The sequence below is a fragment of the Podarcis erhardii genome, assembly GCF_964252035.2.
Source record: "Podarcis erhardii genome assembly, chromosome: 6".
Lineage (NCBI taxonomy): Eukaryota > Metazoa > Chordata > Lepidosauria > Squamata > Lacertidae > Podarcis > Podarcis erhardii.
The window spans coordinates 16,822,760-16,838,333 of NC_138510.1; the positions used below are offsets into that span (position 1 = coordinate 16,822,760).

General features: G+C 41.9%; 1 long non-coding RNA gene across 1 annotated transcript in view; it reads right to left on the reverse strand.

Annotated features, from left to right (window-relative positions):
* The window catches only part of LOC309345235, a 35,711-nt gene extending 26,874 nt beyond the window's left edge, over nt 1–8,837 (reverse strand). Inside the window, exons 1-2 of the long non-coding RNA XR_014158127.1 lie at nt 8,786–8,837; nt 2,990–3,113 (exon numbers count right to left, since the gene is read on the reverse strand). This is a non-coding gene — a long non-coding RNA (uncharacterized lncRNA). The remainder of the gene's footprint in view (nt 1–2,989; nt 3,114–8,785) is intronic.
* Between the last annotated feature and the right edge of the window lie 6,737 nt (nt 8,838–15,574).

Consider the following 15,574-nt stretch of genomic DNA (forward strand, 5'->3'; position numbering starts at 1 on the left):
TTGGGGCTATGGTTTGAATAAAAATCACATTAAAAAAGCATGAAACAGGTAATAAACCCAAGACACTGACTAGTTAATTAAAATGAGGGAAAGGGAACCTCCCTTCTTTCCTTCTATTGAGTGGTAACTGATTCTGTAATTGCCACTTCAGATGATAGCCTACCCAATGCTCCAAGAATTCTGCAATGTACTGTCCAGCAAGTGGATGGAAATGCAGTTTCAGTTGATGGCATCTGGCATACTATGGACAGTTTTTAAATAGCCTGCTGCTTGCCCATAGATGTCAAAACTGCCCATAATCTCTCTCTCTCTCTCTCTTCTATTTTCTCACCACAGTCTTTTCTCAGTTTTAGAGGGCACAACTGCTTTCTTCAGGGAAGAATTTCTCTCTGTTTTATGTATGTTATGAATACTCTTCCCAATTAATAACCCGAACTTTCTAAGTGGCTATTGATTTTCTTTGAGAACTCAGATAATTTCATGTTTTGCTTGCTCCTTTTTTAAAGAACCTTTTAATTAAAGAAACAGGACTGCTCTAAATGTTTTAACTCTGTATGTCAACAGAAATTATCTACTGCTGTGTCAAAGAAGGGTTGGCCAGCTCTTATGAAGTCAACTGGTTACTATCCATCCTGTGCTCTATCAGGATCTCATTTATCATCACAAAGAAGAAGATCCAGAAAACAGGTGTACCCTTTGAACTTTGGAACAGATGGTGACCCAACCCCATTTTGTTAGGAGTGTTGGATGAGGGTCTGGGAGACTATGGCTCAAATCCTCATTGATCTTCGGCCAGTCACAGTTTCTCAGCCTAATCTACCCCAAAGGGTCATTGTAAGGATTAAATGGGGAGGGTATGTACATCAACCTCATTGGAGGAAAAACGTTGGCTGTGATTGTTAGAATAAATAAATAAATAAATATTTTAGCTTGTTCTTTGTAAGGGTTTTGTAAGCCTCCACAAGAGACCATAGCTGCACTCTAAGGTGTGTTATAGGTCTTAACACAAAGGAGAACTACTCACTAGGGATGCTTGAGGAATTTGATTTCTGTGAATTCCAGTGGAAACTGGTCAGATGATGGACTAAAGTGCAGATCAGAAAATGCATTTCACACTTTTCCAAAATTTGTGTTACAGCTCTTGCCTCAGAAAATATAGCAAAGTGCACTACCAAATGTGTTAAGATGCATTTAGAATTAAATATACAGTGGGATTTTTTAATTAAAACATGTAATAAAACACGTTATTTCAACATGAATTTTCATGTAAACTTTTAAGAAGATTCAGAGATTAATGCAGAAGCACGATGAGGCAAGTGCATGAATAAGCATGTGGAACATTGATATGGACCAGAAATAGACAGATTTATCCACCCCTATTCCAAATTCCCATGACTTTGAAAGCTTGGTCCAAACTTAACTTGACTCTGAAAATCTCCATTACATCCTTCAAACCCCACTGGGTCTCTCACACAGTACTTTCTTTTTAAAAAGTGTATTGCTAGTGTGATTTTACAGTTTAGCCACTAAGTGGCAACAGACTTGGTCTGCATCTGAGTGGGCATTTCCTATGTGGGTACTGTTTTTGCCAGAAGAGATTGAGTTCATATGTCACGTCTTCACTGGAGCCTTCTCAGCCTTCCATGAAAGAAGGCAAATCTTTCTTTCTTTCTTTTTGTTAAATCATTGTTATTAATTTTCCAATAAAAAAACATCCAATTAACATATCACATCATAATCCAATTAAAATAAATAACAGAAGAAGAAGAAGAAGAAGAAGAAGAAGAAGAAGAAGAAGAAGAAGAAGAAGAAGAAGGCGGCAAATCTGATGCTTATAAGCAGTTACCACAGCTACCTCAAAGAGAATTTACAGCACCAGGAAAAATGGGGCAGAGTGGAAACATGTAGTAATGGCACTTGGAAAACTGTAAAAATGCTTCTTCTTTCTCTTGAATTATAGAAAAATTCAATGAAAAAACAAAACAAAAACACCACCATCACCAAGTAAGAAGAAGCTGAAGTTTAAAATCTGCAATACTTTTTTTTAAGAATACATAAAGCAGTGCAGGTGAAGAATCAATAACTTATTTCTCTCTCTTTCAGTTTATAGATGTTTAAAGATACTGTCACAATGACAACACCCTAAGGCAGCAACTTTTAATAAAACAAGCCTTTTATTTTCCCATAGTAGATTCTGGAACTACATTCCTCGCTGATTTAAGAGCATGGAGGGCTGAATATATATTACAACAGAACGGTTTACTTGTAGCGGGGTCAATATTCATTAGATTATTCTAGACTCGCAGCAAACTTCTGCAGCAACCGTATTCATACTAAGGTTGGCTACCTTTCCCCCAGTTTGGAAGTTTTGGATGCCCTGTTTGGGGGGCTTTCAAGAGCTGACTGACGGCATCACTTCCTTCCATCCACACATCCAGCAGATGGAATGGGGAGTTCTATGCCAGGGATGTGATGCTGGCATCACTCTGCAGGCAGAGACTGGCAAGTCACTGCAAAGGGACACCCAATCCAACATCCCTCGTCTCCCCAGGCCAGCACAAAGGGGGTTTGGACTGCAGTGTTAATGCAGAGATGTAGTGAGGAGAATTACTGTTGTTACAGGGTAGAAATAAATCTGTTATCAGAAGACGTGATGTTGTTTGGTACAGCAGCCACTAAAAATGTAAATGTCAGCTTGTTTAAAACTAGTGCTGTTGATTTTAAAGGTGATGACTGAGAGATGCCTGTGTTAATTATTTATGCTGGCCAGTTTGTATTCCTTGTATTTTGACTCCTATATAATCTGTCCCGATTGTTATGGCCTTCAGCTATGCAATAAAATTTTGATTGCCTGAATTTTTTTTTTTAAAAAAGCTGCAATGACATGGTAAAATTCTCCTTGCTAGGCAGACAGATGCTCAAACAAACATCTCCCTGTGTGACTGTTTGCCTTCGGAAATAAATTACCAATTGGCAATTGGTGACTCACCTTGAATAGGATTGCTGCATCTGGGGACATCTTACCCAACCACCCTAGTTTCTTGATGGTAACACGGAGAGTTGTTCTTTCCCTGGGAGATCAAGCTAGCAGCAAAACTGGTGAGGGGTGGGAACTGAAGGTAAAACAGAGATTGAGACTTGACACAGTAAGCGTAGACATGTCTACTCAAAAGTAAACCCAGCTGAGTTCAGTGTGGCTTATTTTCAGGAAAATGGATGTAGCAGGGACGGCTAACCTGTGGCCCTTCTGATGTTATTGAATTCCCATCAGACCCATCCAACACGGCCAACAGTCAAAGATGATGAGGGTTGCAGTCTAACAACATCTGCAAAATCACAAGGTTAGCCACTCCTGGGTCATTTTGCAGCCCTAAGAGAGGACCACCCTATGGAAGTAGGTCTGGGAGACTTGAGAATGACTGGTGGGAAATTTGGTGGAGTGGAAGATCACTATCAAGAAATAGGAACAAAGGTAGCTTTCAGATTGCTACACAGAATGAGACCACATCCGCACATTTTAAGCATGACATGTACCAGCTTCCTTATTTTTAGTTCAAACAATTAGACCATCTAAGGTAGTATCATCAGCACCGACTGGTAGCATCTCTCCTATCATTCAAAGAGAAGTCTTTCCTAGAAGTACTTGGAGATGCAGTTGAGTTGAACCTGGCAGCTTTTGCATACACATGTGCTCTACCACTTAGCTGCAGCCTGCATCCCGCCTGCCATAGAATGGATGTTCCTACCCATTGCCTCATCGCCTGTTCCAGGTAGTTGACTTGGCTCATCTCTCCTATTCTTCTATATTGGCTCCTGCCAAGCCCTGTTTGCTTGCCTCTGGTGCCAGCTGCCCCTTCAAGCCCAGATCTTGTCCAGAGCCACTCCACAACTGTGCTTGGCCCTGGCTGTTAATCACTGCCTTTGATCTGATACATGATGGCATCCGAAAGAAGAAAGTGAGGAAGCAAAGAGCTTCCTTTCATTTCCAATTGTGCCAACAGCAAGTCTCGGATATATCTTAATAAGTTATATCCCATGAACTCGCTGAGTTATCTGTTGCATTTAAAACACCTTGTAATCAAGTCCGCCTAGTATTGTCATCCGTGGCACTTTATTAACATGGTTTCTGATGGGTTGTTTGTTATTGCTGGGTTTCAAAGCCTGATTGCATGGAGAGATTTGCATTATCTGTTGGAGGACAACAAAGGAAGCCAGTGTTGTGGTTCTTTTGTTAGCCGCTCCTAAGAAGACAACAGCGGGGTGCTTGTCATTTCACAGCTGATTGTAATGTTCAGCATAAAAAGAAAAACAACTCAACAACCAAAGGAAATGCTTAATGATTCATAGATTTCCTGCTTTTATGCGATAGTAGAGTTAGATACAAACGCCCTGAACTTTTGCAGTTCTCTTTTAAAACATCTTGTAATCAAGCCTGAAAGGAATATCTATTTCCAAATTGTGAACTGCTTGATTGTAAAATTCCACCCCCCCCCCAAAAAAAAGCCAAGCCAAAAGGGAACTGCAGAAGTTGAAGGAACAAACAATGGACCCAGTCTTTGTTTCCTACGTTTTCAGTCACCAGGAGTTTACTGCAACCACTTCATCTGTTAAGTACTTCACCTCTGAACTGCTCGGGACGCGGGTGGCTCTGTGGGTTAAACCACAGAGCCTAGGACTTGCCGATCAGAAGGTGAGCGGTTCAAATCCCCGCGACAGGGTGAGTTCCTGTTGCTCGGTCCCTGCTCCTGCCAACCTAGCAGTTCGAAAGCATGTCAAAGTGCAAGTAGATACATAGGTACCGCTCTGGCGGGAAGGTAAACGGCGTTTCCGTGCGCTGCTCTGGTTCGCCAGAAGCGGCTTAGTCATACTGGCCACATGACCTGGAAGCTGTATGCCGGCTCCCTTGGCCAATAAAGCGAGATGAGCGCTGCAACCCCAGAGTTGGTCACGACTGGACCTAATGGTCAGGGGTTCCTTTACCTTTACCTGAACTGCTCATGCTGCCGGATAGCTTTGGGTGTGACAATGGCCTGGACGAAATAGGAAGTGCAGGTGCCAAACTATTCCTGTTTCACCATCTATCTCTTGGATAAAAAAATATAACTTGACAAGAAACAACTGAGGAAAATGAAACTTCAGGAAATCCAGTGTAGTACAATGGCAAACTCCTGTGTTATTTCTGTCTTGAACAACGGTCTCAAAACAGCAAGTGATCAATATTTGCTGCAATACCCGCTTCCAAATGGGTGAGTTAAAAATGGAGTTTCATTAATTGAATCCCCACTCTGTGCATGGCTGGCTATTTGTTCAGTTCAGACTCTCTGCATTATCCAAGCCTACATTTGCTGATATCCAAACATATCTCTATGGAAGAGAGATGGGCAGTTGTCGTCATTTCAGTAAATGGTCATGAGATCATAGAAGGTGAGGCACCTTTGCTATCTCCTGCAAGTTTTCCTTTGACATCTGCACATAAATACTAGCAGAGACCATCAGGAAACACTTCAAGGTTGAGAGGGGAGGGGGAGAAGCCTCGGACAGTGCACTTGATCAAAGTCAACCGCAGTGTCAAGAGATGGTCATTATTGCCTAGTAGATTTATAGCTTAGGTCCAAGTAAATTACTTCGGCTTTTCTCGAAATTCAGCTGCTTCTGTCTTCCCCACACCTCCTCCTCCACCACTCTAAACTGCAAACATTTCAGATGTCACTTTGTTGGATTGGGATCCGGCTTTTTGCTTTTGTTATAATTATTTTCGTAATTGTGTTCTGCTGAAAAACAATAAAGATTCTGAAACGGCACCTCAAATACTGGCAGATTTACTGTGGTGCAGATTTAGGGTTTACCTTTAAGGTGTCCAGAGACACTACTCAGTGTAGGTTTTATTGTAGGAGACTGAGTACCCCACCTCTGAAAATTGTTTTGAACAGGGGTGGGGCAGTAGATCCTATATGGCTTCCCACCTGTCAATTGCCTGGCATTACAATGGCATTCATTGACCCATTGTGGCCCATGCAGTTTGAGCCACATGGGCCAAGGCATAGTGACCAGTGACCATCACCCCCTTTTGGCACAGCCATGGCTTTACCTGCCCCACAGGTAAAGGTGGGGAAGGTGGATGTGGCTTGGCTGAAGCAAACTTACAGGCCAAATGGGGAAGCCGAGTGGGTCAAATTAGGCCTGTTGGCAAGAGATTCCCCCACCATTAGCTTTTCATGTTGCCACAGTAGACAAGGCTGCACTATCTGGGCAAATATTCTGATCTGTTGGTAAAGTATTTATGTATATGGAAAGTGATTGTATTCATGTTTCCACATTTGAAAATAATAGGCACTTGTCCCCAACCTTACTCTTTCTAGTTACAGATAGGTAGCCGTGTTGGTCTGCCATGGTCAAAACAAAATAAAAAAATTCCTTCCAGTAGCACCTTAAAGACCAACTGAGTTAGTTCTAGGTATGAGCTTTCGTGTGCATGCACACTTCTTCAGATACCAACAGATCTGAAGAAGTGTGAAGAAGTGTGCATGCACACGAAAGCTCATACCTAGAACTAACTCAGTTGGTCTTTAAGGTGCTACTGGAAGGAATTTTTTTATTTTTTTTTTCTTACTCTTTCTAATTATCTTTATTTGCTTGTAAGCATTTGAGAATAAAGAATAGTTTGAAGGCTATTACAGTCAGGTGGAAGAATGAAGACTATGAAAGAAAGAAAAATGTGTCATTGCTAATGGCAGAGGAACACCCCACATAAAGTATTGTTAGTCACACTATTTTTACTATAGGTTCTTTTTTTCTTGAAAACTCTGCAGTTGAAGCAGCAAAGCAGTTCTTTTAAAAAAGAAAATTAAAAAAGAAGTGTTTGGCCTGATCCTGAGGTCAACAACTATGTTTATTTGCTTCTCAGAGCTGGCATGCAGAATATTTTGCTAGATGAATCATATGTGGCTTCTCATGATAAAGGAAATGAAATCCTACTGAAGTAAAGAAGAATCTTCTAGAGAGGACAAGAAAGAAATCTGCAGATTTTGAATTTGGCTGAGTGGACAAAAGTCCAGAAACATTCCCTGTGGTAGCCCTTAAGTTGTGCAGTTGGCTCCCCACAAACGTACATCTACCACCTTCATTGTACAGCTTTTGTTGTATGTTGTATGTATGTTGAATGTCATCACACAGCCTCCATTGGAGGATTTGTAGTGCTGCATCATGAGCCTGGGCCTGCAAGTCAGGGCATTGTAGGGGCGAGGGCAGGTTGCACAACATGGCATGGTAGTGAGGCAGGATGTACACTGAGATGGGAAAAGTGGTGGTTAAGACAACAGCAGATGCTTTGAGTAAAGCAGGCTTGAAGAACACTGAGAAGAAAATGGCAATTTTAAACAACAATATATGTTTGTGTAAATTAGGGAATGAGGGTCACTAAGAGGAAAACAGTTATTTCAAAAAGCAGCAGATGTTTCAGTAAACCAAGGATGTAATGTCACTGAGAGGAAAAGAGTGGTGATTTTAAACAATGGTAGAGGTTTGAGTTGAGTTAAGGAATTATACCAGAAAGCTATGGAGGTTTCGTACACCCCAGGTAGTGTGGTTGCTGACCTTGAGCCAGACATCCTGGAGAGTCAAGTCAAATGGGCCTCAGAAAGCACTGCTAATAACAAGGCCAGTGGAAGTGATGATATTCCAGCTGAACTATTTAAAATTTTAAAAGATGATGCTGTTAAGGTGCTACACTCAATATGCCAGCAAGTTTGGAAAACTCAGCAGTGGCCAGAGGATTGGAGAAGATCAGTCTACATCCCAAAGAAGGGCAGTGCCAAAGAATGCTCCAACTACCACACAATTGCGCTCATTTCACACGCTAGCAAGGTTATGCTTAAAATTCTACAAGGCAGGCTTAAGCAGTATGTGGACCGAGATCTCCCAGAAGTGCAAGCTGGATTTCGAAGGGGCAGAGGAACCAGAGACCAAATTGCAAACATGCGCTGGATTATGGAGAAAGCTAGAGAGTTCCAGAAAAACATCTACTTCTGCTTCATTGACTATGCAAAAGCATTTGACTGTGTCAACCACAGCAAACTATGGTAAGTACTTAAAGAAATGGGAATGCCTGATCACCTCATCTGTCTCCTGAGAAATCTCTATGTGGGACAAGAAGCTACAGTTAGAACTGGATATGGAACAACTGATGATACCTTGTTTTGTATTTCTTACTGTTATGCTGTGAGAACGGAAGTTAGAACTTTTCACTTCCGTCCTTTTTTCTGTTCTCTCTTGGAGCTGATGAGAGAAGACACACACAACGATTATTTTTTTATTTTGAAGCTGTTGTCAGAGTGCGTGCAGGAGCCAGGGCTTTCCTAAATTTGTTCTGAAGAGGCAAGGCACGGCTGCACAGGTGAGGCTGATTGGTAACTCACAGCACCTGGTGGCAAGAGCCGGGAAGGGATATAAGGTCAGCATTTCCCTTTGGCTATTTGCCACAGCAACATGCTTCCTGCCTTGCTGCGTTTGGTTTCTTGACTCCAGGATTCCTGATCCTTGGACCCTTGATTCCTGGTTTCCTGACCCTCAGATCCTTGGCTTCTTGACTCCCGGCTCTCTGACCCTTGGACCCTTGGTTTCCGAACTCCCGTTCTTGCTACCTCCCCGCCGTATTGCTCCCAGTTCCCACGTCCTCTGCCAGGACTTCGACTCCCCATAAACTGGACCGTGACAGCTGTAAATAAAAATTCCATGCCACTTTCCTACCAATGCAGTTTTCGCTTACTCTGCTAATGCATGCACACACCTCACAGTGTTGTTGTGGTGTTTCCTGAACTCCTGAACTTCAGACGTGTGGATGTTCTGTTACGCTGTTCTGGAGGGTGTCGCAGGCTCATATTTATTGATACAGGGGAAGTCAGAGAATGAGAAAAAGAATCAAGCAGAGCCTGTATACTTATTTGCTGTCTTTTGTGTGGTTAATGTAGCAGTTCCTACCCACCTCATGTGAGCAGTTTAAGTGGCAACACTTGTTTGCATTTCTAATTGAGAGCCAAAGGTTGCTTTTCGGGAGACTGAAGATCTTTTGTTAGAGCTTGATAGGTTCTACAGGTTAAGCCTATGCAGTCAGAATCAAACATACTTAATTCAATGGAATTTGTTCCCAGGAAACTGCACACAGGCTTGCAGTCATGCTGATCTTAATGAACTTGGGTCTCATGCTATGTTCTGCTGCCTTTTGGTGTGTGGGAGTAAGGATAAATTTGGATTATGAGAATTTTTGAAAAAATGCCTCTGCCATTGAGCTTTGACAGTCCCTGCTCAGGGAAAATGTCAGAGGAGTTACAACAGAAGCCAAAATGAGTTTGAGGAAGAGGGGATTTCTTTGGGGTGTGAGGGGTTGTAGCTCAATGGAAGAGCACATGTGTCATGGCCCCAGGATCAAGCAATAATTTGGACACAGATCACCCTGGGTGTTATCCCTGTGAAGAAATCCACTGTGCTTTAAGTCATGGAACCTCTAGTTCCTTCTTCTCTGTCTGAGACTGAAAACATTCTCTGAATTCTCAGCATTTGGGGTTTAAATTTCCAATTTAAACTATCATGCGGGGGCAAGGGAAAGTGAAACTTAAAGATTCCAGTTTTCTATAGTGTTAGGCAAGTTCCAGGTGAAAGCACAAAAATTAGATTCATTTCTCAATGTGAACGAAAGGTAAACTGCCATGAAATGGGGCTGTCATTTTTAACAATGCCTCTCTGGAGTTAGAAAATCATCATGCAGTCGATAATAATATTATGCGTATTCTGTGGGCAAGTTGGGACTCTGCTGCTAAATACAAAGAGAGTTAATATTCAGGCATTTATGTGTCGGCAATCATGAAGGCACAAAAAAGGCACAGCAGGACTTCCCAGGCAGATGAAAAAAATAATTTTTTAAAAGCTGTTGAAGTTTCAAAAAAAGATAGAAAGCAATAAACTAAGTAGCACTAGATTGGGTAATGAGTCAAATGCAAACCTGGACTCAGTAAACCTTGGGACGGTAATAATAATAATACTATATTTTTAAAATGAAAGTATATCAGCAAGAAGTTAATTACTATTGGAGAGATATTCTTCAGGTTCTTTCTGCATCTTTATTTCTTTTTTGAGAATTGCACCTTTATTTCTTAAAGGAGTATTTCTACATGGGTTTGGAAATCAGGGGTGTGTGGAAAAGTTAGGTCATGATCCAGCCGCAGAAGTGAAAGGGAAGCTTGACAAGGTTCCTGTCCCAAGGCAACTGCCTGCCTGCCTGCCTGCCTGCCTGCCTGCCTGCCTGCCTATCTATCTATCTATCTATCTATCTATCTATCTAGCCATCTAGCTATCTAATCTCCTATGTTTCTTCTATCATGGGACTCTAGGAAATACATATGGGTCCACATGAACCCCCCAGTCAAGCATTAAATTGGCCTGGACCTGCTTAGCTTCAGTGATTTTGCTGTACGGCATGGCCTGCAGGTGTACAGTCTAATAATAATAATAATAATAACAATAATAATAATAATAATAATAATAATAATAATAATAATGCCCATCTGGTTGGGTTTGCCCAGCCAATCTGGGCGGTTTACAGCATATCTAAAAACATAAAAAATCCAGTGTTACAAACCTCCCGATACAAGGCTGCCTTTAGAAGCCTCAAATTCCATGATTTTTCTGCCACTCAATAAATCTCCATGAGTGAGGCTTACAGGTAGTGCCATGGACGCAAGAAGAGTTTGGATTTGATATCCTACTTTATCACTACCCTAAGGAGTCTCAAAGTGGCTTACATTCTCCTTTCCCTTCCTCCCCCACAACAAACACTCTGTGAGGTGAGTGAGGTGGAGAGACTTCAGAGAAGTGTGACTAGCCCAGGGTCACCCAGCAGCTGCCTATGGAGGAGCGGGGATGCGAACCCGGTTCACCAGATTACAAGTCTACTGCTCTTAACCACTACACCACATTGTAAGCAAGCTGCATTCCAGTGTCACCGCCTCACATGTAGGGGCATCGGCTGAGGCCCACACATGCTTTTAGGGTCCAGCAGGATCAGTGTTTCCTTAGGGCCCTGAGCTGGACATATTTAAAGCATTTCTTTCTTTGAAAAGCTGCCCAGTTGAAGTCCAGTTTAATGATAAAGAGCCATAAGATATGGAGAGGTGACTTTCCTTCAAGTTACCCATCAACAGGGAGCAGACTGAGTAGGCAACACAAAGGTCACCTATTCACAACCATCCCCACTTTGCTGAGATGCACTGTATTTCAATTTATAGTCTTCGTCTCTTAACTTTGCATCTATATGGATCAATTAGCATATGGATATTTTGTGCAAATCCGTCTCCTCTTTCTGACAAGGAATTTCCACTTTTTAATGTGTAAGTGACCAGCCTTTTCCACAGTTGCTTATCTGTGGCCTGACTTCTGAGGGTGCGTGAGTGGGCAGCGGTCTTCCCCATGTGGAGAGATCATTTCTGCCCAGTCAGGCTCCAATTTCATGCTGCTTCTGCCAATGCAGTTTCTTGCCTGCCCTTCACCGTAAGATCCCAGGGCAAGTTACTCTGCTCCCAACTTTCTGGCCCAAGTAGTTTGCCTTCCCTTTATCCAACAGTGCATCCCATTTTCTTGCTTCTTTCTGATTTTAGTTGCCAGCTGGGTTGATGACAGACCTCACCAGCTAGCTGCTGCCCCTGTCTCTGCTATCATTGCTCACTCGTCTTGTCATGCCCACCCCCTCAAAAAAAAAATCTCACTCTCCCAGGCCTTTTCTTTTCTCTATTGAACAGGGATAGGAGTAGCTGGTAGGGTTTGCCTTTTAAGGCCATCTAAATTCCCACTTCCAGTGGCTGGGATGTCCCTTCAAAGGTGGGCGTATTGGTCACCCTCCATTCTGCCTCACAAACTGACTCACAGAGCACCATTTCAGATGGTGGAATTATGGTTGCATGATACTTTAATTTCTGATCTGATTAAGACAGGCACAGGGAGTCACCTGCCCTTTAGATATTTTGGACTCAAACTCTGTTGGAAGTGCAACAGCTGGAATCATTCATTTTTATAACTTAAAGGGTTAATTCTGTCCTCCGTGTTAGTCAACTACCCAAGAGGGGTGGGGAGGTGTTTAGTAACCAGGTGGAGTAGCAGGGTCTCCACTGAGGTAGTATGTGCTCTGATTGGCTGTACAGTCATACCTTGGTTCCCAAACGCCTTGGTACTCGGATGTTTTGGCTCCCGAACACTGCAAATCCGGAAGTGAGTGTTCCAATTTGTGAACGTTCTTTGGAACCCAAATGTCCAACAGGGCTTCCACGGCTTCCTATTGATTGCAGGAGCTTCCAGCAGCCAATCAGAAGCTGCACTTTGGTTTCCGAACATTTTGGAAGTCAAACAGACTTCCGGAATGGATTCCATTTGACTTCCAAGGTACAACTGTACAGGTCTGAGGCAGCTTTCCTCTGCATGTTTGGCTGAATATTTTGCTGTTTTCTATAAGACATGAACTAAGTAAGACAAAAATTCTCTGTTCTTTTCAAGTTATACACGTTTGCTCAATAAAGTATTATGAGGACTTCCCTCTCTGGACTCCATTTGTGTTATTTAAGTGACTTTGCTAACAAACTCCCATCATGCCTGACCATGGTGTTTAACAACATCTAGAGGGTTACAGTTTCTCCATCCCCAGACAATGGGTAATAAGGTTTTGAACCTAGAAGCTATAAATAAAAGCAACACACACACACACACACACACACACACACACTTTACCTTTGCAGCAGTTTGTTTCTGTGCCTTCACAGCCCATTAATCACCTTTTCCAGGTTAGGAAGTTCAGCGGCAGCAAGGCTATAACTTTAGAAGAGCTTAATGAAAAATAATATTGGTTTCCTCTTTAAATGCATAGATGTGCCTTCAGCGATACTTCAGAGTCAGTTGGAAATTCATTTCTAAGATTCAAACAGTAACAATACATCTTATTATTAAATGTGCAACACAGGGGGTTCTCCTGGCAAATAAATCTCCTGACAGCACCAAGTTCTCCAGGACTTTCTCTTGCGTTCCATTTCGCCTTCCATTTCAGCCATCCCCTAGGCCTTCTTCCTGCCCTCTCTCTAAAGGATTTGTTTTCTTCCCATCAGCTGTCCTTTCCTCTATTGCTCTGCTGTCTGGTAAATCATTTTTGTCAAGATAACTGGAGTTTCAAGGGCTTGATGCACAGGTTAAAGTCAAAGGCACATATTTATTCTTTCCCTTAAAACCAACGAATCAATTTTCTCTCTCCCCGGCACCCGCAAGCAACTTCTCTTCTAAGAAAACATTTCCCTCTTTTTTTCCCCTTTTCACTAAACACTCATCAATACATCTTGGAGCTGAAGAACATCTCCAGCTCTTCATCTTGTTGCCCAATCTTTCTGAGATTCACAGAATGAACATATCAAAAGTCTGGCATTATGAGCATGTGTGTGTTTGCTGCAATTTGTTCATGAGTGCTGTTTCCTTTGAGGGGAGGGGGAATCGTTCGGGTTTTTTATCCCACATAGCAGCAAATTTACCAGGTCACTTTTTAATAGGGTGAGTCCAGAAAAACAAGAATTCACCTGTGACTAGAGGAAAGACAGCCTCTAGTGTTGTTCCACAAACGTTTCCATTATGACTGAGAATTCTTCTGAAGTAAGGACAGCAAAATCGCAGCTAAGAAACTCAAATTATATATATGATTAACACCCTTCTTTGGAAATTTAATCATTGCCCAGACTTTAACATTTACTCACAGAAACTTATAGCTGAATTAAAGCATAATATTTACAGTCACATGCTTCTCCAAGCATGGGCTTACAATCTCTTCTTCTAACTTCCAACAACTGTATTTTCCTCTCTTTCCAGAGCTCAGCACTCAGCTTTCTGTATCTCAACTAGGCCATGCCTTGCAGCTCCTATGAGAGATTCCCACTTTCACCATATCCTGCAACTTTGCTCTTGTTCTTTCAAGCAAAGAAGCACTCCAACACTCTATTCAACTTAGCAGTGTTCACAGTGGATTCTAAAACACAGTCCTCTTGCTTCCGGTAAAACAGATTCTATCCTTTGCTAGATACCTCCCATTTGAGTAACGTTAACCAATCACATTATAACTACTAGAGAATTCTCTAGAATTCAATTGCCAACCAATCAAACGCAAACACATAGCAATGCATACAAGCATTTACAATTTCTGTGAATTAAATTCTTATGTTTCACCAGTTCAACAGAAGTTCTAAACAGGTTAATTCTGAAGTAGTTTTCATGCTTCTGCAAGGACATAAGAACCTTGCTGGATAAGAAAAAGGCCTATCTAGTCTAGCATTCTGTTGCCACATAGTAGCTCTCCCCCACTAATGCCACAGCAGCTGGTATTCAGATGCACATTGCCTCTGTTACTGGTTGTAATATATATCCTTCAAGACTAGCAGCCATCAACAGCCTTACCTTCTATTAATTTGTCTAGTCCTCATGTACAGCTGTCCGTGTTTGTGGCCATCACTGTTACTTTGGGGATCCAATCAGTTTGAGGGCATTCCAGTTCCTGGCCAATGCACCAAAGCTATTTGGGCTTTTCCATTAGGGTTTGATTTTGCTCAGCAGCAACCCAGTGAGACAGGGAGTAAAGCACAGCCAGAGATAACAACAAGCGAGTCAAGATTGTAGCACAAACACGTCTATTGGCTTGTTGGTGTGCTAAACTTAGTGGCATGGTGAAATCTGAAGAAAAGAAAGCAACTCAAAGCAACTTAAATATTACAAAATTTAAAGAAAATGAAGAGAAAGTAAAGTGACTTAAAGCAATGAAACATAAGCTGCAGAAAGTTATTGACAAGGTAATCAATGAAAGTAATTAATGAAGTCCCCTTCTACATTCCACCAGCCCATCTAGTTGTGAAACACTCTTGCTAAGTCACCTAAGTATATGAGTGAGCTGGAAATTAATACATAGTTGTGAATCCACAAGTTTGTGGTCTTCAGCCAGGCAAAGCATGCAAAGCAGAGTTGGATTTAGGTAGCAGGCAGCAAGAGAAAAGGGAGTTATTCAAATCCCCTTGATCATTTTGTTTAGTTTTTCTGAATCATTTCCAAACACTACAGCAACCTTTATGTGGTGAGACCGTACACAGTATTCCAGCTGAGATTTGTAAAACGGCATTATTACATTGGCAGTTTTAATTTCAATCCCTTTCCTAATGATCCCTAGCATGGAATTTGCCTTTTTCACAGTTGACACCTGATGCTTCTAATGGTACTCCTATGCGTCACCTGAGGCAGGCCGCTTCATCCTGGTGAATGGCGCAGCTGCTCCTGGCTAACCTGAGTTCAGTTGCAAGCATTTTGAACCGTTCTAAGGACTGGTTCAGCAAGCATTAAGCAACTTACATTGTTGATTTCTTCAAGCTAAAATATGATCGCTTCAAGTTCATAATGTTTCTCAATCCACCTGCTCATTGAATGAGCACCCAGGGTTCTTCTCCTATCAGACTTATCTTGGTTCAACACCTTTTATAATAATAAAAAATCAGGACATTTTTAAGGCGCGTCGGAGAAGTGG